The 26,668-nt window shown below is 40.1% G+C and overlaps 1 protein-coding gene and 2 long non-coding RNA genes across 3 annotated transcripts in view; 1 reads left to right on the top strand and 2 right to left on the bottom strand.

The window, feature by feature from the left end:
• Positions 1-26,668, top strand: part of LOC132124032 (methylthioribulose-1-phosphate dehydratase-like) — a 310,976-nt gene that overhangs the window by 193,774 nt on the left and 90,534 nt on the right. The window lies entirely within an intron of this gene.
• On the bottom strand, positions 6,941-8,222 carry LOC132114715 (uncharacterized). The gene is made up of 3 exons (XR_009425350.1): positions 7,859-8,222; positions 7,717-7,781; positions 6,941-7,433 (listed from the first exon to the last, which is right to left on the bottom strand). It is a non-coding gene; the product is annotated as an uncharacterized LOC132114715 (long non-coding RNA).
• On the bottom strand, positions 14,209-14,842 carry LOC132114722 (uncharacterized). The gene is made up of 3 exons (XR_009425351.1): positions 14,730-14,842; positions 14,588-14,652; positions 14,209-14,303 (listed from the first exon to the last, which is right to left on the bottom strand). It is a non-coding gene; the product is annotated as an uncharacterized LOC132114722 (long non-coding RNA).

Raw genomic sequence — 26,668 nt, forward strand, 5'->3', positions numbered from 1 at the left:
TGCAGTTAACCAATCAGACGAGTAAAGTCTGGTTTTGGTAAGATTAACATCAAAACTGAAAATGATGTAATACACGCGTTGCCTCGGCAACACGCGAGCAACTTAGTCACACAAACAATATTAATCTCCTCGAAGATAAGTAGCTGCAGCTACGAGTTCACAGAGGGGGAAGGAACCGCTGCGCTTGCTTCCGAACCTCGAGAATGAACTCTAAATCTAGGGAATACGGGTGGAGATAGGCAGAGCCGTCTTCGCCCCGTCCTTAGATATGCGAGAAGCACAGTCAGCCCCCTTATTTTTTCCTGAAAGAAAAAAAATAGTTAGGCTCAAAAGCCTAAACAGCGTGCCTCGATCCCAGGCAGACCGCGCACAGACCGTGTATTCCCACTCGTGATGAACACACAATCTGAAACGCCATATGGATTCGCCTTTCAGATGTCTCGTCTTAGCTTTGCTCTTTGACTATAGCTTACTCTTTGAGGAGCTAATAGTGACAAACAACAATAAATAAGACTGACAAGACAGAATGACATGCACGCTTGCTGAAATCATAGACAGTAAAAGAAATGGACACAGCGACCCCATTGGAACTCAATTCAGACAAGTGAAGCCCATTTTTAGCGATTTTTAGCACTTCCATTTCTGACGCGCAGACTCAAACTAAGCTTGATGACGTCAGCAACTTGTCTGACAGATGTAAATCTTCTAGTAGCGTTGCGTGCAAACTGCCATCGTTAATCTTGCAGAGACGGCGAGCTTGAGCGGGGAGTTCTTTGGCGTGAGTGAGCAGGAGTAAGTATTCTGATTAATTATTTTGTATAGTATTTTAAAATGTAACGCCAGGGCTTGTATCTATGGGCTTCTCTCTTGACGTCTCCCCGATTGCCTGCAAGCTTCTCCCCCTGTCTGTACGGTAATTTCTCTACTGTGCGGCAGAGAGTCGAGTGGTTATGACGCAATCGTTAGCCTATTTTTACAAAAACTTTTTCTACAGGGCCATAATGTAACAAAGAAGGTAATGGAGCCCTTTATACATTGTCGTGTATCTTTAGAAATAAATAATGGACAAATGGAGTCTTTAAACACCTCAGATGTAAAGTTATTCGCTGTCAAAGTGACGCCAAAATGAATGGGAGTCAATGGGATGCTAACGCAAGTGAAGTTCTGCTACAAGATGGCGGCCCAGATTAGATATGATATTCAGAGTCGCTCACGCTAAACGCGTTCCCCAAAGTGTTTCGACGCAGCTCGAGTTCCTGAAGAGGAACTTCTTTCCTTATTTTTTATGATTCTTCAGAATGATTCTAACAGAAAGCTTAAAAGAGCCCCTAAATATACCAAAAATTTATTTGTTATACATTTATTTCATGCAAAGTATAATACTACAAATACATTTTAGATATTTATGTACTTAATTAAATTACAAGATCATACAGTCTTTATCAATAATGACATTAAAACACATTTTAGGCTTAATATTAAGAAATGTGCACACAAATAGTAGGCCTACTCCAAATAAAGTTTAATTCAAATTTTTATATCAGTAAGCCTTGAGCGATATGTCTGTAAATAATGTTAATAGATTTGGACTATACTTAGTATTAAAGAAATCCAGAAGAACTGTGGCTTTAAGAGCTTTTAAGATGCTTTCAGAAATATATTATTATTTTATTTTTTTTACTCTGGGTTGCATTTATCTAAAATGAAAAATCTCTTGTAATAATGTAAATGTGTCTTTAATGTCAGCTTTGTTCAATTTAACGTATCCCTCCTGAATAATCAAATTCTGGTAGTGTACAGTACATAAGTGTACATACTATTTTTATTTTGTGATCTTCCAAAAATTATTGCTGGAGTCATTCTGCGATTTTGTAAATGCACCTTAAATCTACTCCAGTTTTCCCCAATGCTCAAAACCACAGGTACAGTTAGTTTGAGAGCAACACAGAGTGACAGCACACAGTGATGACCCTCTGAAAGAGGTCACACAAAAGCTAGGGTGTCACTCCGGATTCCATCCCTTCCCATTTTAGGCCTGTCTGCTGTATGCCATTCTTCAGCTGTCCCTCTGGGCCACCATGCTTCACCAGACAAATAATGATAAGACTCTCCTCCTGATAAGCTTCACATGCTTCAGAGAACGATGGCTACCCTGGATACCCTAAATAAGGTTAAAGCATCTTTAGCCCACATCTGCATACACATCTTGCAAGATTAAAATCCTGTGGCTTCAGTTGGGTCTCCAGCGTTCAATGCCTTTAATTTCCAAGTTTAATAATTTGCCTGGTGCTCTCGCCTCTCCTTATCACCATGTGATTAACAATCTGTATGCTTAGTGTCACACTACTGTATAGTGTAAAAAAAGGCATAGATGGGAGACCTAAGCTCATTTATCAAAGGCCTGATGATAAGGTACATGCTCCAACAGTATTTATGTCTATAACTAAGCAGGTGCTAAAAGCCAGTGAAAGGCTAGTGACTCCCAACCAGGGCTACAGGGTGCTACACAAGATTCAATTTGCTTTGTTTTTATAAAACTAGAATTACTATATTTTATTTATACTTTGGATAACACAATGTACAAACTACTGTCAATTTATGTTTATGGCACTAGCAGAACATATGCATTCCTACTGTTGTTGTCCCAACAAATCTCTCAGTCAATCAAACCAGTATTAAACTAAAAAAGCTTCAGTTTTGAAAAAGCTACTTACTGACTCTGGGTTTCACCCACGGAATATGAGCATTGTAAATTTATTTATAATATGAGTTACAATGAATATATTTCTTGTTTTGAGTCATTAAAAGAGTATCTAAAAAAAAGGATAAACATATTTGTGTTGCAGAAAATACAAGACTGCAATAATAAAGCAGCCATATCATACACTGCTATGATTTTACTGGGCTCAGTACGTTTATTTTTTATTTTTTCTTGAGCACCATATCATTATATTACAATGATTTCCGAAAGATCATGCGACTACGAAGACTGAAGTTATGACTGCTGAAAATGCCATTTTGCCATTACAGGAATAAATTACATTTTATAATGTATTCAAATTGGACACCGTTATTTTAAGTTGTAAATGTGTTTTACTGTTTTTAATGTATTTTTGATCAGATAAGATGCAGCCTTGGTGAGTATAAGAGACTTCATCATGCTACACTTAAGTAAAGATCAATATAAATTTGATTCTGCATGCATAAAATGAATAAGATGTGCAGTTTTTCTCTCTTTCTTTGAGCAAATTCACACATATGCATTAAAGCAACTCAAATCATGATAACTCCAAGATGCCTTTCTCAAGAAAGTGTTCATGCTTGATCAAACATTTGCTTAGCTAATTATCATTCAGTCATTCAGGTTCACTCATCAGTCCACTATAGCTACTCCATACCAATACAAAGACTGTTTACACCGGTCCAGTTATTTAGAAAGCAGCACTGCATCACACTAGCTAGTGTAAATTCCAAAGAAAATAATTTACACAATCTCCATGAGAATACGATGGGATGGATTTGATGACGGCCCCCTAAACACACACACAAACTCATCATCAAATCTGCTAATGCAATTGCATTGAGTATGTATTGTGCACTTGTGAATGGCACACCACATATAAATCTGCCCTTCCAATAAACATGCAAGTGCCTTTCCCTGTTGTCTTGCATTTAATTTCATTCACTGAAGACAAAAAGAGCTACATGTACACCAAGAGCAAAATTTACGTTTTGCCATAGATGTGTATTTGTATTGCAATGTCTGTGTAGACAGTTTAGTGTATTTTTAAATATTTAACCGTCCAGACCTATTCTCTTGTGAGCATTCAACTTCATCTCTGCGAGGGGCTTTTGTTTTGCCAGTGCCTCACCCCATGCTTTTCTCATTGGGCGTATTTGTCCATCATTGCCGAAAGACATAATGGGATCCAGACTCTAATCACATCTACGCTTTTCTTAGTGTTTTTGTACGCTTTCTCTCCCGCTCATTATATCAATACTCATCTTCTAGCCTTCCCGAGTCACCCTCTGTGAGCGGAGGACAGGACCGGAGGATGCGGGTGGGGTGGAGAGGAGTCTGAATGGGTTTATGAGGGGGGTTGGGCTTTTTTGAAGGGGTCTAAGGACTAAAGGTTTTGGGTTGTTGCTGCCCCTTCAAAAGAGCCAAACGTACCATTAAGTCTTTGTCGGAGAGCTCTTGTACTATGCAGATTTTCCCTAATTCCATTCACAGCTCTTTTCTCCCCTAGACATTAAATAAGACTAAAGGTTTTGGATGTTCTCTCAACTCACCAGTGCCTGTGTTTTGTGGTTACACAAATATGTTATTTCTCAACTTTGTATCATTAAGGAGTTATTCTTGGCAACTATTCATCAGCTAAGCTGTTTGATGGGATGCTTAAATGCATCAGTGGTGACATCCATATATTTGTCTCCATCCTGTTTTCAAGGTCATCTCCTCTATAGAGCACTGTTTCTAGGTTAGTTCTTCTTTTACTGCCCCATTCTCTTTCTTTCTTTCTTTCTCTCTCTCTCTCTCTCTCTCTCTCTCTCTCTCTTTCTGTTTTGATGCATATTCCTCTTTGTTCAATTAGATTTCTTCGATCTGGAGTGAAATTTTGGGAACTTAAGGCCCCACCCGTCTTGAATCCGAGAAATAAGTCTACTGTTATGCAAATAGTTGTATTTAAAATGATTAGCGTGTTTGTTGCCAACATCAAATACCATTTTACAAGCGCTGAATGTGTTTTTGGTTGAGGTTGTTTTGAAGGAATAGTTCTCACCCTCAGGCCATCTAACATCTAGATGAGTTTGCTTTTTCATCAAAACAGATTTGGAGAAATTTAGCTTCACATCAATTGCTCACCAATGGATCCTTTGCAGAGTCCAAACAGCTGATAAAAATATCACAATTATTCACAAGTAATCCACACATCTCCAGTCCATCTATTAATGCCTTTTTGAGTGAATTTGTTATGTTTGTAATGAACAAAATCACCATTGAGATGTTTAACTTAACCATTGCTTCTCGCTAAATACAAGTAATATTGCTTTCTAGTAGAAACGTCATCTTGTCTAAATCAGGAGAGAAATATTCACAGGTCAAGCAAAGTGAAAACAGTTCTAAACAAATATGTTGGTGGATTTTAGTGTGAAAGGACAACAGGGGGTGGACTTTCTCACTGGAGGATGTAGAGTAGCTATTGTTATGAATTATTGAATTGCGCTGGTCCATAATTCAGAAGTGCTTAAAGTTAAAATACTTTAATGATGGGATTTTTTTGTTTGTTTGTTTTGTTTTAGTTTTTCTACAAACGCACAGCTTTTCACTTTACAATGAGTTATTTCCACATTCTAGCCCTACCTAACTGAAAGGTAGAGGTGGTAGATGACATTTATAAGATAAAACCAGGCAAAGGTGGTGGACCTGATGGAATTAGTGGCAAAGTGCTAAAAAGCCGTTGCCATCAGTTGAAAGGGGTATTAAGTTATTTTAGATTTTGCTGCAAGCTGGCTCTGTACCATCCTCTTGGAAAGAGAGTGTGATAATTCCTGTGCCAAAGACCTTCAGTGTATACGTTAAATTATTTTGTCCTATTGCTTTGACCTCCGTGTTGTGTAAAATGATGGAAAGGGTACTTGATAAACATATAAAGTCTTTAGCCAGATTAAATCTCGACCCACTGCAATTCGCATATATAAATTAAATAGAGGTACTGATGACACGGAGTTTGAATTATGTTACCTCATTATGTGCAAAATCCATATGCCAGAATCTTATTTTTGGATTTTACATCAGCATTTAATACAATGAGGGTCAATATTCTGTTAGAACGATTGATATCTATGAATGTAAATGGGCACCTTGTTATTTGGATTAAGGACTTTTTACTGTATTGTTTCACACATAGAGTTAATGGTACAATGTTGAGCTGCAAGTGTGTTGTTAGTACTGGGGCCCCTCAGGGAACTGTTTTGTCACCTATATTATTTTCTTTGCACATCAATGACTTTATGATTCAGAATACCAATTTGAAACATTTTAAATATGCGGATGACATGGCATTAGCGGGTCTTTTAACCACTTCAGCTGTTATTTTGATTTTTTGAGAATTAGGCATATGCAATATTGGACCCACCGGTGGGTCCCCAGAGTTGATGTGGTTAAATAAAGACAGTGGAAAGGACTGAATATATGAAATAGGTTGAATTGCTGAGCTGGTGCAGCAATAGTGCACAGATTTTAAATGTAAGAAAAACCAAGAAATTTGTAGTTAAGCATGCCAGGCTTTCTGTAAAGAATGAAACGATAGATAGTCCTGATGAGAATGTTGATCACTTTAAGTACCTTGGTACACTAATAGATAGTGAGCTGAGTTTCCAGGATAATACGTACTAATTATAATTTTTAAAAAAAATGTATGCAACGTTCTGTTTTTAAATACAGAAGCTTAGAAGTTTTGGTGTGAGCCTATTCTGGAGATCCTTTACATGTCCTCGGTGTATGCTGACCTATAATATACCATCCTGGTATTGGTGCTTGAACTATAAACAGAAAAAAAATACATTAACTAGGGCCATCAAGATGTCTTGGGACATTTTATTCTGAAAGATGCTACTCATCCTTTATTGGATCCGTTTGTCTTATTGCATTCTAGGATACGTTATTTAAAGCCCAGGGTAGAGAGAAACATCTATATCCTGTACTATATATTTTCTGACAATTTAAATTTTTAGGTGAACTTTTCCTTGATGTCATATTTTCACAATGCATTATTCATTGAGTTCAATAAGCAAACTGCTGTTAGCTGAAGAGTGACCAAGAGGAACCTCACCGCAGGTCAGGAGGGTAGTGCACTGAGAAAGAGAAAACAGGTGACTGAGCTTGATGTCACTTGTCCATTCCATAGTCCATCCACTTGTGGTACCAGTCAAGCAGTAAATCTTTACGGTCTGACTACGCCACCCCCTGATGATGGGCAGGAGGACCCACAAGTCTTCCCTTAATGTAGTGTAGCTAACTCTATATTTTCCCCGCAAAGGGACAGTTGACAAGAGGCAGATATATAGATGTATTTCAAATTTATTACAATTTAGTACAAAAAGTGTGGAAAAGTTATCAAAATGGATCTTAAATACTGCTATACAATTGGTGGATTCTCCTCAGTCTAGGAAGATCGGATCAGCCAACGCAAAACCCCTGCTCAGGAGGACCCTGGTGAGACAAAAAGAAACAGGAGACAGCAACCCAGCACCAGAAGAAGCATGCAACACAGCAAGCACCAGACATTCAAGATCTTCAGATACCATGACAAAAATCTCACACCGTGTTATGGTTATAAATAGACCCCAAACCAATGTCTCTAACAATGTGGTCCCTTGGCAAGAAGGGGCAAAGCATCAGTGTGGATCCGGCCTTGTACAGGAATAGCCTAAACAGAAGACATAGTTAGGGAGGAGAACCACTAGCATTGATGGCACCAGAAGTTAAGGAACAATGCTACTACAAGTAGGGCACATGGGTGGTAGGCCCAGAAGCAAAATCACATCACACAATCACACAAACAAACCAAGAAAACAATAAAAAAAATGCATATTAATCACAAGAAAACAGTGGCTGGCCTGGTCCCTTTTTGGAAATAAACAATCATGTTAGTTGCCAGCCTCATTAAACAGCATAGTCAACTCAAACATGGCTAGAAAATATAGGCCTACTTTTCAGTATGCTCAACTGTCCCACAGCTCATTGACATATGAAGACAAAGGTGAACATTCCGTTGCTACAGACAGAAAAATTATTTTAAAACATGTTCCAATGCAGATATAAAACACTCAATGTACATATTAAGGCATTTACCGATGCAGCCCAGCAGCTCAGGTCACAATGAGATGGATCACAACATATTTTAAAACTCCATGCAGAAGCCTGTGTCCTCCATGAAGAGTAGACACGCACTTCTAGAAATTACCCTGATAAAACAAAATAAATATAAAAATTCAAAATGGCAGTGATTAATCATGCTCTACCATGACCAACAGTACCTACATGAAAAGGAAGCCCAACGCGCACAACAGTGTCCAGCACCAACACAAAGAGAATCTGCCTTGCAACCAGCAGACACTTATCACTTCCTAATTGGTCATGTGACTTTTCAAAACATCATGTGATCCTGGGTGTTGTGTGAACGTGATGCAGCTATGTTGTGTGCCTGCCTGTGTAGATCCCCCACACTCACTCCTCCCAAAAAGGTTTCGTCGCCCCCGACGATCAAACCTCAGCCCCAAGGAATGCAGCAGCCCTTACCACCCCCACATTGGCACTGGATACTGTGGACCTTGGCAGATTGTGAGGATTCTTGTTTTCCAGCTGTTACCCGCCTGGTGAGTCGAAGACCTGGTGACCTGTTTTGAAGTTGGGGGTGCCCTTCATCGCTGTCATCATCATCATCCTCGTCCCAACCCTCATCCTCCTCCACAGGTACTTCTGCAACTTCACTGGGGGCCATTGGTGGCGGATCTGGAGTGACAGCAGCTACTGGAGTAGGTGTTGCTGCTTCTATCCAGGTAAGGACATCTTCGTCACTGCAAGTTGAATAACCTTCTGGGTAAGTAGTTTTTGTGGATGGCTGAGGGACCTTTGGTACTGATGGTATAATATCCAACTGTGATGCTCTAATCTCTGTTCTGTGGACTTGCCGGACATTACCAGTTCCATCAGCCAATGTGACAGTGTAGGGCCCACCAGGGCCAGTTGGTGTCCTGACGACTTTGTACAGTGCTGGTGACCAGACATCCTGGATCTTGCGACGACCTTGGCAGCGGTGATCTTTTAAGTAGACCAATTGGCCATCTGTAAAACCCTTATCACACACCTGTTGATTGTGGTTTCGCTGCCGACAATCTGCTGCCTCCTCCATGTTCTTGCGGGCTAGTTCACGAGTTACCTGAAGCCGTTCCTGATGCCGTATGACCCATTCATCCAAAGAGCTTGTTTCTTCGGTGTGGTTAGCCCCAAAGAGGAAATCTATAGGGAGTCGAGGTAGCACGCCAAACATCAACGAGTAAGGGGAATGACCAGTGGAGCGGTGGGTAGAAGTGTTGTATGCCCACACCAACTGAGAGATGTACTTTGGCCACGCCCGTTTCTTTTCCACAGTGAGCGATCGGAGGAGGTCATGGAGGGTCCTGTTAAATCGCTCACATTGGCCATTCCCTTGGGGATGGTATGCTGTTGTTCTAGACTTTTCAATCCCATATAGCTGACACAACTGTGCGATGAGTACACTCTCAAAGTTTCTCCCTTGGTTGGAATGTATTCGTTTAGGCACTCCGAAGCGGTTGAACCAGCAGTCAACTAGGATCTTCGCCACTGTTCTGGCACTTTGGTCTTTGGTTGGGATTGCCTGGGTGTATTTTGAGAAAACATCGGTCATGACCAAGACATTTTCCCTGCCATCTGTTGCAGACTCAAGCAGGTTAAAGTCTATGGCAAGTACTTCTAGTGGCTGACCTGCCAGCAGAACCCCCTGTAAGTCTTGACTTTGGGCTGGACAGCTTTAGACAGCACACAGCGTTGGCAATTCTGACAGTACTTCTCAATTTCTACTCCCATCCCTGGCCAGTAACACCGTTGCCTCTCCAGGTCAGTAATTCGCCGTACTCCTTGATGTCCATGTTGGTCATGGAGACCCCGGAGAAGTTCCTGGTGAAGACACTGCGGCAGGAGTAGTTGGGTGTATGGCTCTCCATGAGGGGCAGTTGTCTTCCTGTACAGCAGGCCGTCCTTCTCCAAGATATGATCCCACTGCCGGAGGAGATGTTGTACATCCTTGGTGAGTTTGGTCCAGTGTTCCTTACTGGGAGGCCTTCCTAGTCTCCAAAGAGACAGAAAGTCTTTCAAAACAGGATCCACCCCCTGCAACATTGCCAGTTCAGCATTGGATCGACTTGGAAGGACACCGATTTGGTGAGATATAGCTCCCTCAGCCCTATCAGGGATGAGGGGCTGGTAAGGTTAAACTCTCAGCTGGTCAGTCTCCAGATCTGTGGTCTCTGCCTGCATGCTGTACTGGCGAGAGAGAGTCATAATGCATTAGCATTATTTTTTCCTGGTCGGTAGTGTACAGTGAAGTCGAAAGCTGCCAACTGGGCAACCCATCTTTGTTCAGTAGCCCCCAACTTCAGGGTCTGAAAATGACTTAAAGGGTTATTATCAGTGTAAACCTTACATTTGCTGCCAAGCAAGTACTCTCTGAATTTTTCTGAAACTGCCCATTTTAATGCTAAGAACTCCAGCTTCATGGAGGTATAATTCTCCATGTTACGCTCCGAACCATGCAATGAGCGACTAGCATATGCCACCGGTCTCAATTTTCCCTCCTTCTCCTGAGAAAGGACTAGACTTAGCCCTTGGTGACTAGCATCTATCTCCAAGACAAAGGGCTTTGTGAAATCAGCAAATGCCAAGATGGGAGCACTTACAAACATGCTCTTCAACTCAGTGAAACTTCTCACATTTTTCAGTCCACATACTGGGAAGGACGGCAGCTGGCCTGGTCCTACACACCTTTGCAGTTTTAATTACATCTGCCACTAGTTGGTGAAGTGGGGCCGCTAACTGAGCAAACCCCTTAATGAAGTGACAATAATAGCTGCAAAATCCAAGAAATGATCAGACTTTGGTCACATCACAAGGCCTCCTCCAGTTACTCACAGCAGACACCTTTTCTGGATCAGTGGCCACACCTTCTTTGGACACGCGATGTCCCAAGTACTGCACTTACTTCCTGAAAAAGTGGCACTTACTCAGCTTTGCCTTAAGCCCTTTCTGTTGGAGTCGGCTAAGGACCATCTCCAGTCTCTGCAAGTGCTGGGCCACAGAAGAAAAGATTATGACATCATCCAGATATAAAAGAACTGAGTGAAAGCTCTGATCACCAAATATTCGCTCCATGAGCCTCTGAAACGTGCCGGGAGCGTTACATAGCCCAAATGGCATCCTTTCAAATTCAAACAGGCCAAAGGGGGTACAGAATGCATTTTTTGGCTTATCTTTCTCAGCAACAGCAACTTGATTATAGCCACTAGCCAAATCCAGAGTTGAGAACCACTGGGCCCCTGACAAGGCATCCAACGACTCCTCAATATGAGGTAATGGGTAGGCATCCTTTCTTGTCTTGGCGTTAAGCTGACGGTAATCGACACACATCCGTAGGTCTCCAGTTTTCTTTTGCACCAGGACAATGGGTGATGCGTAAGGGCTGCTACTCTCCCTGATCACTCTGCTGTCAAGAAGCTGTTTTATATGGTCCTTTACAGACTGCCACTGTGTAGGGGGTATTCGCCTATATCTTTGTCGGACTGGGGCATCATCTAAAAGAGGTATCTCATGTACAATCTCATCAGTGCAACCCAGATCTCAATCATATCTAGCAAAGACATCACTATACTTCTCTAACAGCTGTTTTGCTTGGCCCTCCTCTTCAGGTGAAAGCTCTGACCAGTGTAAAGCTGCAAGAACTTCTGAGATGGAGGCAGGTGGCCCCCCGGCAGTATGTATATTAACTAGGGCAACATCACCATTCTCCCCTTCAAACTTCAGCTCCTCTGCCTGAACGTCAACCACTGAGTGCAACATCCCCAGCACCTGCTTTGAGTGGAAAGTAGCACCAGTGGCTCCTAAATTTACTACAGGAACAAATGTCACAGCATTGGAAACACGGAGTAACGACGGGGACAAAAGCAAACCTGGGGCAAGATCGGAGCCTCCAGGTTCCAACAGCATTGTGGCAGGTGGCGTATGTGGGACTTTTGGGCAGGTGACCTTAATAAACTTAAGTGACCCAGCTGGGATGAATTCCCCACCCCTTTCTAGGACCCACACCTGACCCTAATGAGTTAAATGGCACACATCTTGGCGGCGACAGTAGGGGAGCACAGACTACCAACAGGCCTCTGCCTTAACAGCACCTAGAGAAGCAAATAATTCCTCACCCTGTTGTGCAAACAACTCCCTATAACACTGAGAAATGACATTCATTCCTAACAGCCCAGGAATGGAATGTTGTTGTAGTGTGCAAGGGGCATCCTTCACCACCAAAACCCCCCGTCCTGGAAAGGTTCTACCCAGTACCTGGATATCCATCTCTAAATATCCAACATGGGGGATATTTAAACCATTTGCAGCTTTTAATGCCAACCACCCACATGACTTGAGCCTAGGTGCTCCCCAATGTTGAAATACTTCCTTAAAAAGGGATCCTTTACTTTAACACCCCCCATCTTTACCTCAACTACAGGACATTTACCTACAAGTGAGATTGACTCATTTGAAGAGAGCAAGACCTGATTAGAGGGACTAGGATTGTTTGTCACAGTGTTTGGATCAATATGATGCATACCTGACTGTCCTGTAACTGCAGGATTTTCCTCGGGCTGGACATTGGGTAAACTGGCTGTTCGCTGCCTCGGTCCCTGTCGACACTGACGGAGGACATGCCCAGGCTTACGACATCAGAGACAGATTGGCCAGGGTTGGCCTTCTGGGGTAAACTGGTAATCGGGGTTATGAGGACGAGAAGTAGGCTGGTTTAACACAGATTCTATCTTAGACAGACTCAGTAGTATTTTATTAATCTGTGACTGCTGTTGGTTAAGCTGTTCCTGCAAGACAGAAACTCCAAACCCTTTTCCCACCCCCACTGCATGACAAGCCCCTTCAACAATTAGATCCACCCCACAACGGTGAAGTTTGGCTCGAGTTTGTCCAGAGGGGCGCTCACCCTCTTCCATCCATCTAATTGCTTCATGCCATAGTGCTAGAAAAGCAACAGCTGGATTTTGAGGCACAATGCTCTTTAGCTCTCGTCTTAAGGAAACATCACGTACATGCTCCATGAACTGATCTCTAACTAACATATCTGGGTCTGTCAACCTATTAGGGTAAGCACGTTTGATTTCTTCAATTAGAGCCCAAAAAGATTGAGAAATTTTTTTTAAAGACTCCCCATCTTTCGGTTTGTCAAATAATTTTCTTTGCAGGCTGACAAAGGAGGAGGAGGAACCATAAACTGCTTTTAAAATGTTTAAGATTGTATCCGGTTTTTCCCGCTCGGCTAAAGAGCGGAATCTGATTTCAGCTTTTGCTTCTCCTTCCAAATGATCATAAAGGAAGAGGGCCTTCTCCCTAGCGCTCATATTCCTATCCCTCATGCATGACTCAATATTTTCTATCCAATCATAAATCAATATATCAGATTTAGATTTCGAGCCGGAGAAGTGGGGGCACTTTCTCTGTCTTTGAATATAAACAAAACATTCTGGTCTAGGTTGTGGACCAGGAAAATTTGGTGAGCCCAAATCGCCACTGGGGGCTATCCCACCAGTAGTGCCATTACCAGAGGTACCTGCACTGGCAACTCTTCCTCTCTGAAGTTGTTTATTAGCCACTCGTAATCTCTGCACTTCCCGAAGAGTCAAGAGTTCCTCAGGCACATGTTCCTCCACCTCACTCATCTTACCAGTTTAACAGCCTCACTACCACAGAAGAGAAGATGGAACAATGTCAAAGACATGGAAAACCAAAAACTTCAGTTGAGAAGTAGTAGTCACTGGCCGTTGATTCCAATCATTTTTATTTTTGTCTTGGCCATCCACTTGTAGTCTTCTGTTGTGCAGAGCCAGCCACTGTTTCGATTTTAACAAAAAAAAAAACACACAACAAAGCCATGTAGACAAAACAAAATATCAATGCCTCATTTAGACCCTGCAGACTACGCCATAAATGTGGTACCCGTCAAGCAGTAAATCTTTACGGTCTGACTACGCCACCCCCTGATGATGGGCTGGAGGACTCACAAGTCTTCCCTTAATGCAGTATAGCTAACTCTATATTTTCCCCGCAAAGGGACAGTAGACAAGAGGCAGATATATAGATGTATTTCAAATTTATTACAATTTAGTACAAGTGTGAAAAAGTGTGGAAAAGTTATTAAAATGGATCTTAAATACTGCTATACAATTGGTGGATTCTCCTCAGTCTAGGAAGATCAGATCAGCCAATGCTGAACCCCTGCTCAGGAGGACCCAGGTGAGACAAAAAGAAACAGGAGACAGCAACCCAGCACCAGAAGAAGCATGCAACACAGCAAACACCACACATTCAAGATCTTCAGATACCACAACAAAAATCTCACACCATGTTATGTTTATAAATACACCCCAAACCAATGTCTCTAACAATGTGGTCCCTTGGCAAGAAGGGGCAAAGCATCAGTGTGGATCCGGCCTTGTACAGGAATAGCCTAAGCAGAAGACATAGTTAGGGAGGAGAACCACCAGCATTGTTAAGTTAAGGAACAATGCTACTACAAGTAGGGCACATGGGTGGTAGGCCCAGAAGCAAAATCACATCACATAATCACACAAACAAACCAACAAAACAATTAAAAAAAAAATGCATATTAAATCACAAGAAAACAGTGGCTGGCCTCGTCCCTTTTTGGAAATAAACAATCATGTTAGTTGCCAGCCTCATTAAACAGCATAGCAGAGTCAACTCAAACATGGCTAGAAAATATAGGCCTACTTTTCAGTATGCTCAACTGTCCCACAGCTCATTGACATATGAAGACAAAGGTGAACATTCCGTTGCTACAGACAGAAAAAGTATTTTAAAACATGTTCTAATGCAGATATAAAACACTCAATGTACATATTAAGGCATTTACCGATGCAGCCCAGCAGCTCAGGTCACAATGAGATGGATCACAACATATTTTAAAACTCCATGCAGAAGCCTGTGTCCTCCATGAAGAGTAGACACGCACTTCTAGAAATTACCCTGATAAAACAAAATAAATATAAAAATTCAAATGGCAGTGATTAATCATGCTCTACCATTACCAACAGTACCTACATGAAAAGGAAGCCCAACGCGCACAACAGTGTCCAGCACCAACACAAAGAGAATCTGCCTTGCAACCAGCAGACACTTATCACTTCCTAATTGGTCATGTGACTTTTCAAAACATCATGTGATCCTGGGTGTTGCATGAACGTGATGCAGCTATGTTGTGTGCCTGCCTGTGTAGATCCCCACACACTGTTCTCACAGGCTAAATTATCACTGCGTTTCTCTGAAGCTTCACTTTCCTGTCACTAACTTTGCCTCTGTTCTACCTAATGCTTTTACTAATAAGAATGAATGATCTTGATGCTGATATCAGGAAAGCTGTATCACTCAGATTCTTTTGTATACTTTATAGAAATTAAAAACATGATATTCAAAATCATTGTATTTACACTTCTGTCCAAAGGTTAAGGGTTTGTATGTTTTTTGAGTGTTTTTGAAATAAATTTCTTATGCTCACCAAAGCTGCATTTATTTGACCAATAATACAGTAAAAACAGTAATATTGTTAAACATATAATAACAAAAACTGTTTGAATATATTTTACATTGTCATTTAGTCCTGTGCTGCTGAAAAAACTAAATTTGCATTCATTACTCCAGTCTTCAGTTTCATGATGAAGTTGGTCAGACTGTTACTGTTGGTAGATCATTACAGTGGTGATTAATCACAAGTTTAGTGGCGAACAAAATAATGGATAGTTCAGTGTTAGTCAGATACACATTCATTTCTATTTGTTTCAATGACTATGTGTTATTTCATGTCAGCACACTGCAAAAGCCTTTACATGCAAACACCACAGATATGACAAGCAACGGTGATTCTATGGAATGCATGTTGATACATTTGCCTCTGGCTCTGTTGATACTCGAGACAAATAGTAAACCGTCGAGTAACTGCCCCTTAACATGTTGTCAGCCACACTCACATTAGGGTTGCTAATGGCGCAGACCCAAGTTAGATGACTAACTATGCCGTGGGTGGAAAATATACATTGTGATGGATCACTCACACTGGAAGTTTTTGCATATTAAACAAATTTGTTGATTGTGGATTCAAAGATTTGGGGTCTCTTATGCTCACCACCACAAGATGATTTGATGATTTTGCTAATATATATATATATATATATATATATATATATATATATATATATGCAACTTCAATTTTAATGTTTTATGGCATGAATTTTCAGTGTAATATGATCCTTTAGAAATCATTCTAATATGCTGATTTGGTGCTCAAGAAATATTTCTTATATTTATCAATGTTAAAAACAGTTGTGCTTTTCAACAGAAATCTTACTGACCCCAATCTTTTTAATGGTTATGCAAATGTGAATAGTTTCGAATTCTCTTTCCAAAACTCCCTCAGAATCAGGTTGAGTGTGAATTGTCAGAGAGTTCCTCTGTGAGAGTGAAATTCAGAGTGACAGATCCCGAGGCAGTCTTCTGTGTGTGTGTCTTGAAAGCCCGCTTGATTCAAGAAGAATACTGGGCCTGCCAGGCACAGCTGTACCAACCTCATCTCACACTCACGGAACCAAAGAAAGAAACATGAAGGGAAAGATGGCATGATGAAATGATGATAAAAAGATGATGAATAAACCTGCAAATGTTGGTGAATGAACGGTGTGAAATCATCAGCATCTATGATATTCATTTTTGTTTACTTTACAAAACTATATGACTACGAAAGTCACATAAACATGACCCAACTTGTCCTGAACAACATTTTCCCACTTTTCAACTACATGTTGTGTTTTGCTTTCCTCCTGAAGGGATTTCCTCCCGTCAGTAGAATGACAGACTGCACGAAGGTTAGAGTTGTAGTTGTGGACATTGCAGTAACTTGTTGTTTTCATCGAGGCCAGTATCATTTGGAGTCATACAAACCCTTCATGCAACCGTCCTGCGGTGGCGACAGTTCACTAACTGACAAACAACTGTATTTTGCCCCAGAACAAGAATTTAAAGCTTCATTTAACAGCACCATTTATCAGTGTTTATATAGATATTGATCTCAAACAAACATAGCAGCACAGTTGAGGTAGATGTCTGCACTTGTTCTCTGTATCGAATTGATATTTTCTTAACCATCAAAACATTTAATGAGATAATGGAATATTCATTATATCTGAATAATATTTGGTAACACTTTATTTTAAGGTGTCCTTGTTACACGTTACATATACTTACTATTATAATAACAAATAAAATATCGCTATACATTCCCCCAGTCTTCTGGGCATGACAATAACAGTGTGTTTCTGCCTTTTAACCTATTTTCAGGTATTATGCTAAACACTATTTGTTACTAGGAATGGTTGCAGGACTTTTTGCTTTAACATGGAACATAAAAAAGCAAAAACATACTATGCATGTATGTATGTGCATACATACCTCAATAAATTGGACATTTTATCCATTTAAGAATCCTCAAAAAAAAGTATCAAGGTTTCCACAAAAATATTATATAAATAAGCTGCATGCTTATGTTTTCAATACTGATAATCATAAGAAATGTTTCTTTTTAAACACCAAATCATATTAGAATAATTTCTGAAGTATCATGTGACAAAAAAATAAAATAAAAATACAAATAATAATAATACTAATTATGTATTCAAACAGAACACATTGTTTTAAACTGTAATAGTTTAACAAATTCACAATATTACTGTTTCTGCCGTTTTTTTTATCAAATAAATCAAATTGCATGATTACATGCAAGTAACCCTAATCCTAACCTTAACCATATAGTAGTATAGTAATTATCTTATGTAGACAATTTATTTTACTCAATACTTAACTGTATAATTACACTGTAACAAGAACACCTTAAAATAAAGAGCAACCTATTATTTTATATATGTAATAATGGACGATCATGATACTTACACAAAACTTGAAATGTCAAATGTAATTTAAACTGGCAACTTCTTACTTTGTACTATTCATTAAAAGAAAGAGCACAGAGTAGCCATTTATCTGGAAATCAGACTTCTCTAGGTGCAATATTTGTGCTTGAGTCACTAAAAAGTGTTTTTGAATCAGACTACAGTGGAATCGCTATACATTTCCAAGTGAGTTTAAGCAACATACTCACAAGAGTCATTTGTTTGTGAATCGGACCACATTGGTCCCACTCTAGGTTTTTAAATCAGTAATAAGAACCAACTCATAAGGGTCAGTCCTCTGTTAGTTTTTGATCCACATAACATTATTCATAAAGGTCATTTGTTCTTGAACCGGACTATATTGCTCCGGCTGTAGGTTTTTGAGTCAAACCAATAAGGGTAATTTTTTCATAAATCAGACTGCTTTGGTCCTGCTGTATGTTTTTGATTCACTATGAAAAAACATTTTATTTTGTTTGTGAATCAGATGGCCCGGCTGTATGTCCTTGATTTAGTAGGCTTTAAAGAAGTTACTGTTAGTAGTCATGTATTTTTTAATCGGACTACATTGGTCCCAGTGTATATTTTAAATTCACTATATATATATATATATATATATATATATATATATATATATATATATATATATATATATATATATATATATATATATATATAAACGGCCTCATAGGGCTAATGTGTTCATGAATTGGACTCCATTGTTTACACTATCTGTTTAGGCAGCTTAATAGAAAGATGCTTCTTGCCATTATTATATGAGACACAACCCTTTTACTGCATCACATTCAGTATAGAATGCAAACTAATATTAACAATGCAAGTAAAATATGCTTTTGCTCATAGTCTTGCATGTGAGTGTGCAGTCATTTATCACATCTGTCTAGTGCACTTATATTGCCGGGCCCCTCCACACTCAGCAGTGGCAGATGGGGTTGGACTGCGAGAAAAAGTGCTTCCTGCTGTGTATCCATTCTCATAGTTGAGTTGTGGGGTGGGGCAGAAAGCATGTTGCCTAAAAAGCCCCACGTCGCAGCACAGGGCAGAGGACTATGCGTACAAAGTCCAGATCCTTGCAGGGGACTGCTGACCAGGGGCCACTTATTCTCGTTCACCATAAAATGCATTCCTTCACCTCCTCCTCCTTCTCGTCCTCCTTCTTCATGCTGTCTCCCTGCACTGGTTCTCCATTTTTAGACTCCATTCATGCTCTAATCGCTCGGACAATGGACTTGGGCTAGGCCTCTTGCCGTCTTTGATTGAGCTAAGAAATCACATCCTGTCAAATGTAAACCAAAGACCAGCTCAACCTGTGAGAGTATGTGGGGAATGGAGGGCCATCTGTCCCACACGGAGAGGTAGAGAACCTGCATCGAAAGAGATTACAGAGTAGATAAGCAGAGTCTAATGTTGGTATCATGTCATGATTTTTATGCTACATTCAAGTAAAATGAAGCTTTCTATAAAGAAATATACCTGATTTTATAAACCTGTAATCACAGTTCTTTGATATTCTGTCCAAGTTCAGTTCAAAACAATCTCACGTGCCACAACCCCTCTTCCTCTTCCATTGAATTTTTTTTCTCTTCCTACTCTTTACGTCACTCCATTTGTACCCAGTGTGGCCAGACACCATGCGGTCTGGATGCTGTCTGCTTTGCGCCTTCTTTAAAGGCCCATTGAATCTGCAGAGTAACGGCTATTGTGCTACCCTATTGATCCCTTACCGGCCATATTGAGGCCCAGCAGGATTTCAAATGGGACAAAAGCAGTGTAGTGCATTGTCCTGTTTTCTAAATGAAGAAGTCCGCCCTCCTACATAGAACAGTCCCTGGAAATGTCAGCAGAGAGAGGGTCTATGGGGGAGGAAGCAAAGGGGGAAATGGTTAATTATTAATACACCAATACAGCTCTTCAACAATTGCTTTACTCCCTGCTAATTTCTACAATGATGATAGAATCCCTATAGATGTGCACAGATGTTTGTCCTCCTTCTGCATCGAGTATTGCAACATATGCTGAGCAAAATGTGTGGGGATTCCCCCAGTCTTCTGGGCATGACAATAACAGTGTGTTTCTGCCTTTTAACCTATTTTCAGGTATTATGCTAAACACTATTTGTTACTAGGAATGGTTGCAGGACTTTTTGCTTTAACATGGAACATAAAAAAGCAAAAACATACTATGCATGTATGTATGTGCATACATACCTCAATAAATTGGACATTTTATCCATTTAAGAATCCTCAAAAAAAGTATCAAGGTTTCCACAAAAATATTATATAAATAAGCTGCATGCTTATGTTTTCAATACTGATAATCATAAGAAATGTTTCTTTTTGAACACCAAATCATATTAGAATAATTTCTGAAGTATCATGTGACAAAAAAATAAAATAAAAATACAAATAATAATAATAATAATTATGTATTCAAACAGAACACATTGTTTTAAACTGTAATAGTTTAACAAATTCACAATATTACTGTTTCAACCGTTTTTTTTATCAAATAAATATAGTATTGTTTAGCATATTAATTATTATTATTATTATTATTATTTAAAACATCTTGACATCCCTTAACTAGGTTGTTAAGATTTGGTTGTGAATAAAATCAAATTTTGCCTTTGGGAAACAACTTATCTTGTGATGAAATTCTACCACATTTGACATAGTTTACATACTTTTTTAGGTCTTTCTCAATGTCTGTTAAGTTGGTCTCTTCCTAAAAGTTTTTACTAAAAATATTTTTCTCTCCAGTCATAATTAGTGTGTGTGTGTAAGTGAATGCCAATAGTTGTGAAATGCAATTACACCGGTGGCCTTCTCTTATAAGTGATATCCCTGTGCCTGCGCTCCTTTAATGAACTTGCTCTCTCTCCACCGGCCTAATCCCTCTTTTCAGCTGGAGGGTCATTTGGTGCAGATGCACTTCCAAGCCTTTCCAAAGTTTAATTAAACATTCCCCAGTTTCAGCCAGACTGCCCTTCTCCCCGCTGGCCCATTGAGAGTATTGTGAAGAGTAATGGCGTCCTTGTTCGGTTTAAACCGGTACCCCAGGCCCTGTGGCTCTTTGGTAAAGAGGATGCTGTGCTTCGTTGTAGTCAGAGATGGTGGGGAGGTTTAATGAGTCTACGAGGCAATGATCTGCTAGGACAATGCAGGTTCATTTATGTGCTGGTGTCACATAAGCACACGTGCGCTTCTTCTAGAGGTTCATTTAAAACTGCACTCTAACTGAGCAGCACTGGGCAGCATTTCAGTTTGAAATACAGATTGCCCTGGTAGAAACAGGCCTCAGTCCGTTTGGTTGTAAAGGGAGGCTTTCCCTATCAGCCTTCAATGCGAATCACATTTCTAATTCATTACCGTCTTTAAGAAGCAGTTCTTTATATATGAATTCAAATGGCTGTAATCTCCTCGCCATCTGCCCGTCTTAATTCAACGCCTGACTATTATGGAGGTGATAAGACAAAAGTCAAGCTTTAGTCTAAAATCTTTGTTTTTCTTTTATCAATTCAATTTCTTATCTCCGTTCACCAGCCCTCTTGTGCAGAACAGATACAGCCTTTCCCTGACTGTTTGAAGACCGGTTGTGTTTGAGAGCATTTTTTGCGGGTCAGTTGATTCCCCTCTTTGTGTTTGTTTGCCTCATTCTCTCTTTAACTAGATTCGATGTGTTTGCTTTTACTTTTTTTGTTTAGGACTGGGGAGGGCTGACACTTGACAGGGTTGAGTGAAACAACCCGACTGGGTCTCTGGGGGCTTTGGTTGACCGCACAGGTCTGCAAGCATATGGAAAGGGTCTGGCAATCAAATTACCTTTGTCTTCTTTTGGGTAAAGAAATAAAAATGGCCTTTAACACAGACTGACTTTGAAGGGGTCGGGCAGGGAAGGCCAATGCTGGGGTGAGATTCCATGGGTGCTAATTAGTAAATGAAATAATTAGATCATCTTTCTCACATCTTTCACTAGCTGCTCAGAGGAAGCTTGAAGGCAATGGTGGGCTTGAAGGGTGATGGTGTGTATAAGGGTTACAGGGGCATTTTCAAAAGAAAAGAGTAATTTAAGAATTTCTCTACATTATTCAGAAACTTTGAATAGAGTCAGAAGTGTTTGATCCCTTTCACTGAAAATAAGGTTGCAACTTCTGTATCAGGTTCTTAATTGTATAAAATATATAAGACACTGTAGACAGCTATATTAAGAAACTAAAAAAAAGTTTATATAAAATGGAAAAAAAGTAAAAAAATGTTTGCAAATACTCTTATAGTTAGTAGCCCAAGACCTCAGCATATAAATACCTTCTTTTCCATTTTGGCTTTGGGATGAAAATGTGGAAGGTGAATAGCAAAAGTCCATGGGTGTCCTATTAGAAATGGTAAAGGGAAAGGTCTCTTTGTGTAGTTGTCCCCCTACCTAACTCCTCCTTCGCACTTTGTCTATGCATCTTTATAATGCTCATACACCAATAACCCAATTACTACACAAAGAGAGAAGCAGGCAAAAAGCCTTCTGAATGTCCTCTGTTTAGATAAGTAATATAATCTTTGACACTACAAGGCCACAAAAATCCAGTTAATGCGCCTGTGATTGTGTTTGGTAGCTCCTTTACACTGCATGTATGGGAAGAAAAAACTTTGTGATACATAGTTTATATATCTTTCATTTCTCCAAATATGTTTTTTTCATAGTTCATTTAGGAGGATGCAAATGCTTCGAGGTAAGGCATATGAAATTCTGCAACATATCTGATGTCTCTGAAAGAAAGGAGATATGTTAGTTTGTGAAAGTTCATTAGTGAATTTTTTTTTTTTTTTGAGGGAGTTTTGAGGGGTGCGCTCAGTATGAATAGAGCTGGGGACGTGCTCCCCAAAACCACGAATCTTTGTGTCAGCATGGCAGTGGGCTTGACTTTGGGGGGGTCTTTGTTGGACTGGGGACAAAGCTTCCGTAGAGCAAATCCCTTCAACTATAATGAACCTGATTAGCATGAGAAAACGTTCAGTTGAGGAACCATAGCCAGGCATGGGATGATGAAGCAGGCACGGGATGGCATCATGCATCGGAACTTTAAAAAAAAAAAATATATATATATTTTTTACTTCATTTAAATTATGAAAACAATATTTCACAAAGATCTGTGTGCACTTAAATGGTTAGTTCACCCCAAAATGAAAGTTCTGTCATTAATTACTCACTCGCATGTCGTTCCAAACCCATAAGACCTTCGTTCATCTTTAGAACACAAATTAAGATATTTTTGATCAAATCGGAGAGCTATCTGACCCTCCATAGACAGCAACGCAACTGAAATGTTCCCAGGTCCAGAAACGTAGTAAATACATTGGTAAATGATATTAGTGGCTCAACTTCAGTTTTGCTGAATGCTATGAGAATACTTTTTTTTTTGTGCAAAGAAAAATAACAATTTACTCAACCATACCTTCCCCTGAGCGTAAACAATGCTGATTACGTCCAATATGTTCTTGGGTACTCTTTAAGTATGGCAGAACATGTATCTCGGAGGAGAAGAATGCTTGAGTAAATTATGTTATTTCTGTTTTCTATGAGCAAAAAAAAAATGTATTCTAGTAGCATCGCAAAACTGAAATTGAGCCACTGATGTCACATGAACTGTTTTACTGATGCATTTACTACGTTTCTGGACCTGTGATATTTCAGTTGTGTTGCTGTCTATGGAGGGTCAGATAGCTCTCCGATTTCATCAAAATATCTTAATTTGTGTTCCGAAGATGAATGAAGGTCTTATGGATTTGGAACGACATGAGAGTGAGTAATTAATGACATCATTTTCATTTTGGGGTGAACTGACCCTTTAAAACTGACTTATTTAAATGTTAAAGAAGGTTTTTACTGGGGTTTTTTTTCTAGAAATGTTAGCAAAATTATATCCCTTCACTGAGGACAATATCACATTATGAACATTGTTTATGTGCTGTACAGTGACAGAACATGACAGAACAAGTGTTTATTTTGAGTATACACATAGCCGTAGAGAATTTATCAGGGATTTTATCTAGATTGCAAACAAACCCGTTTTACTTTCCTTAGAATCTCTCATCTACTTCAAATAAAAATTCCTGAACAGGATGTTGATTGTCACTGTTTTGGTTTACAACAGAGCTCACACTCATGATGAAGAACACAAGCGAGTGAAGTCTGTTAATATAAATACAACCATGTGCTGAATGACAAGCAATAGACTTCTCACTTTTGTGATAAAACATCAAACATTACTCCTTCCCTCAGCCATTTTAAGGTTTAGACTCTTGACCTGAAAACTGGAAGTGTCCCAGCGAGGCCTAACACGTTTTTCTTCCCACACTCAATGCATCCTGTGGTCTTGATGCAGTCGCCCAGCAAGTGCTCAGTCAGTAGTGGCTATTGGGGAGTAAATTATCCCTAAAGTCCACTGTGACTCCAATAAGAGGATTCCAAACACTGCTGAGAGTAGCCACTGCTCTTAGTCCCTGAGAGGAGGATTTCAGTCCACAAGTCATGTCCCTATACCGTAGTCCTGGGATTAAGCTGCAATAGGCCCTGCTGTTCCACCTCCTGGCCTGGCCTGTCCTCCAGTCAGGGACCAAGGGACTCCCTTTTGTCCCTGATGAAGCCCTTCTCAGCTGGGGGAGCGGAGGCTCTTTGTGTGCCCATGGGCTGGAGAGAGAGGGGCCACAACTAATGAGAATTGAGAATTACGCGTCTAAAGCCTCTCATCTTTGACAAGCCCTCTTGAAACTCTCTCTCATCAGGTCTCGGCGCCCTGCAATAAGGAGATAATTACACCGCTGTTTGGAGTGAAAGACACCTTAGGCTCGGCCGGAGGGAAGGAGGTCACAGGCTGACCCTAGCGTGCGGCCAGTGTGACCCTTGACAGTAGGCCGCAGAGATTAGTCCATGGTTTACAGCACTCAGGAGGGCTGACTTTTTCCCCTGAGGGCGACATGCCGCAGATACCGTTAAAATCAACCATGCCAGAGGCTACAAGATTGGCCCTGAGAAATCCAACTATGTCAACTGTTTCAGAGTCAGTTCACACTTTTAGAGTCTAGGCCTTTTCTGGTACAACCCAATGATGAAACTGTTCAAGAAATGTAAATTGATCTAGATTGTGAGTTTGGGTTAACATACACACTTTTTATACTCCAATCCATGCTTACTTTGGGCTGTTCTGAGCCTGTCACACTTGTTACTCCTGACAAAAACATCTATCTGAAATAAAACACATTTACAATGAGCTCACTAAATGAAGAAATATCTAGCCATTTCAAATGTCATCCCATTGTTTGTAACTCCCTGAAGTAATAAAAGCCTGACTTCTAATGAATAAAATTCATAATGGCAGACAGCGTGGACGGCGTAAAGCTCTCTGAGCTCTGGAACACCACAGATGCACTGGCACCTCATTTATTATCATCAGGACCAATGGGCCTTGCTGCATTGTGCGTTCAACTCCAACTGAGCCAGTGCACTTTGCCTAGCAACATGTATCCCTGCAGGCCATTCCAGTTCAATGCTTGCCCTGGACTATGACCTCCATCACACACACACATGCACAGAGACACCGCATACAAATGTCGTTTCTCAACATGCACTACAAATGTTATTCATTTTACCTACAAAACGCACACAAGCAGTCTGAACAATACAACTAAAAGATATCCCCATCAAATAGTTTATTATAAAATGGATAGTTCCCGTCTTAGATACTGATTTGTCAATGCAATATTCAAAACACAATAAAATATAGCAATATAATAATGATACAAAGCACTGGTTCACTTAGCAACTGTAAATTTGAGCGCTCGTTAACTGATTTTATGTTACAGTATGTTATATTGTTGTTTACATACCAGGGATATTTTTTTATACCCTTTATATGTTTAATCGAGAATGTAAAGGCAGTGCATATATAAAATATGAAGAAAAAAATTAATGTAGTAAAACATTTGGATAAAAGTAAGTATCTATGTACTGCTTTTCTGAGCAGAGTTAGAAATAATTTCTGATATGTACTTAAGTTAAACGACTTGGTCCACACTTTCTCACTCAATCATTTTTATTCATAAAAAGTTGACTACAAAAAGAGAGAGAGAAATGGAAAAATGATTACTCCCTCTCCTCCTTTCACTCCCTCTTTTCTTCTTTATGCATTCATCACAACTGAAATCACTTCATCTTTTGCGCTCGCTCCACTAAATAATATTAGTTAATGAGAGGCGTCATGCTCTACAATGCTGAATAATATAAGCCCATCAACCCTGCTTTACCTCTGGTCCCTCAAGGCCAGTTCTTTTCACAGTGCTGGCTGTCTCCTAAAGGACAGCTGCAGCAGGACAAGACAACCATAGCAAATCCTGAAGAAAGCTTTATCAGAGTGGTCATGAAAGAGGCCAAGCTAGATTTCCCTAGCAGCCAATCATACGGCTTCTCTGTTTTTACCCTCACACAAACATTGAATTACAAACAGTCCCGCTAATGCGAGTGTGTGCTACTATTCTATCTGCACTCCTCCCTGCACAGCAGGGTTCTTGTATTGGGATGCAACGTAATTTGAGGTTGTGGCCCCTGCTGTCTGAGTGGCACATGCCCGCTCATGAAAGGGCATGGGGCTGGCGGAATCCCTGCATTCCACACTACTGCCTTTGAATGGTACTTTAGCAACAGGGATCTCTGTGTTACGAAATAGGAGGGACTAAAAAAAGTACAAGTACAGCAGAGGTTCCAGAGTGTGGAGTGATTGTATGAATGTCAGTGAAGCCAACATAGTGCATCCTGCTATTATTTTATATAAAATTTAAAAGCATATTTC

The sequence above is a fragment of the Carassius carassius genome, chromosome 3 (genome assembly GCF_963082965.1).
Source record: "Carassius carassius chromosome 3, fCarCar2.1, whole genome shotgun sequence".
Taxonomy (NCBI): domain Eukaryota; kingdom Metazoa; phylum Chordata; class Actinopteri; order Cypriniformes; family Cyprinidae; genus Carassius; species Carassius carassius.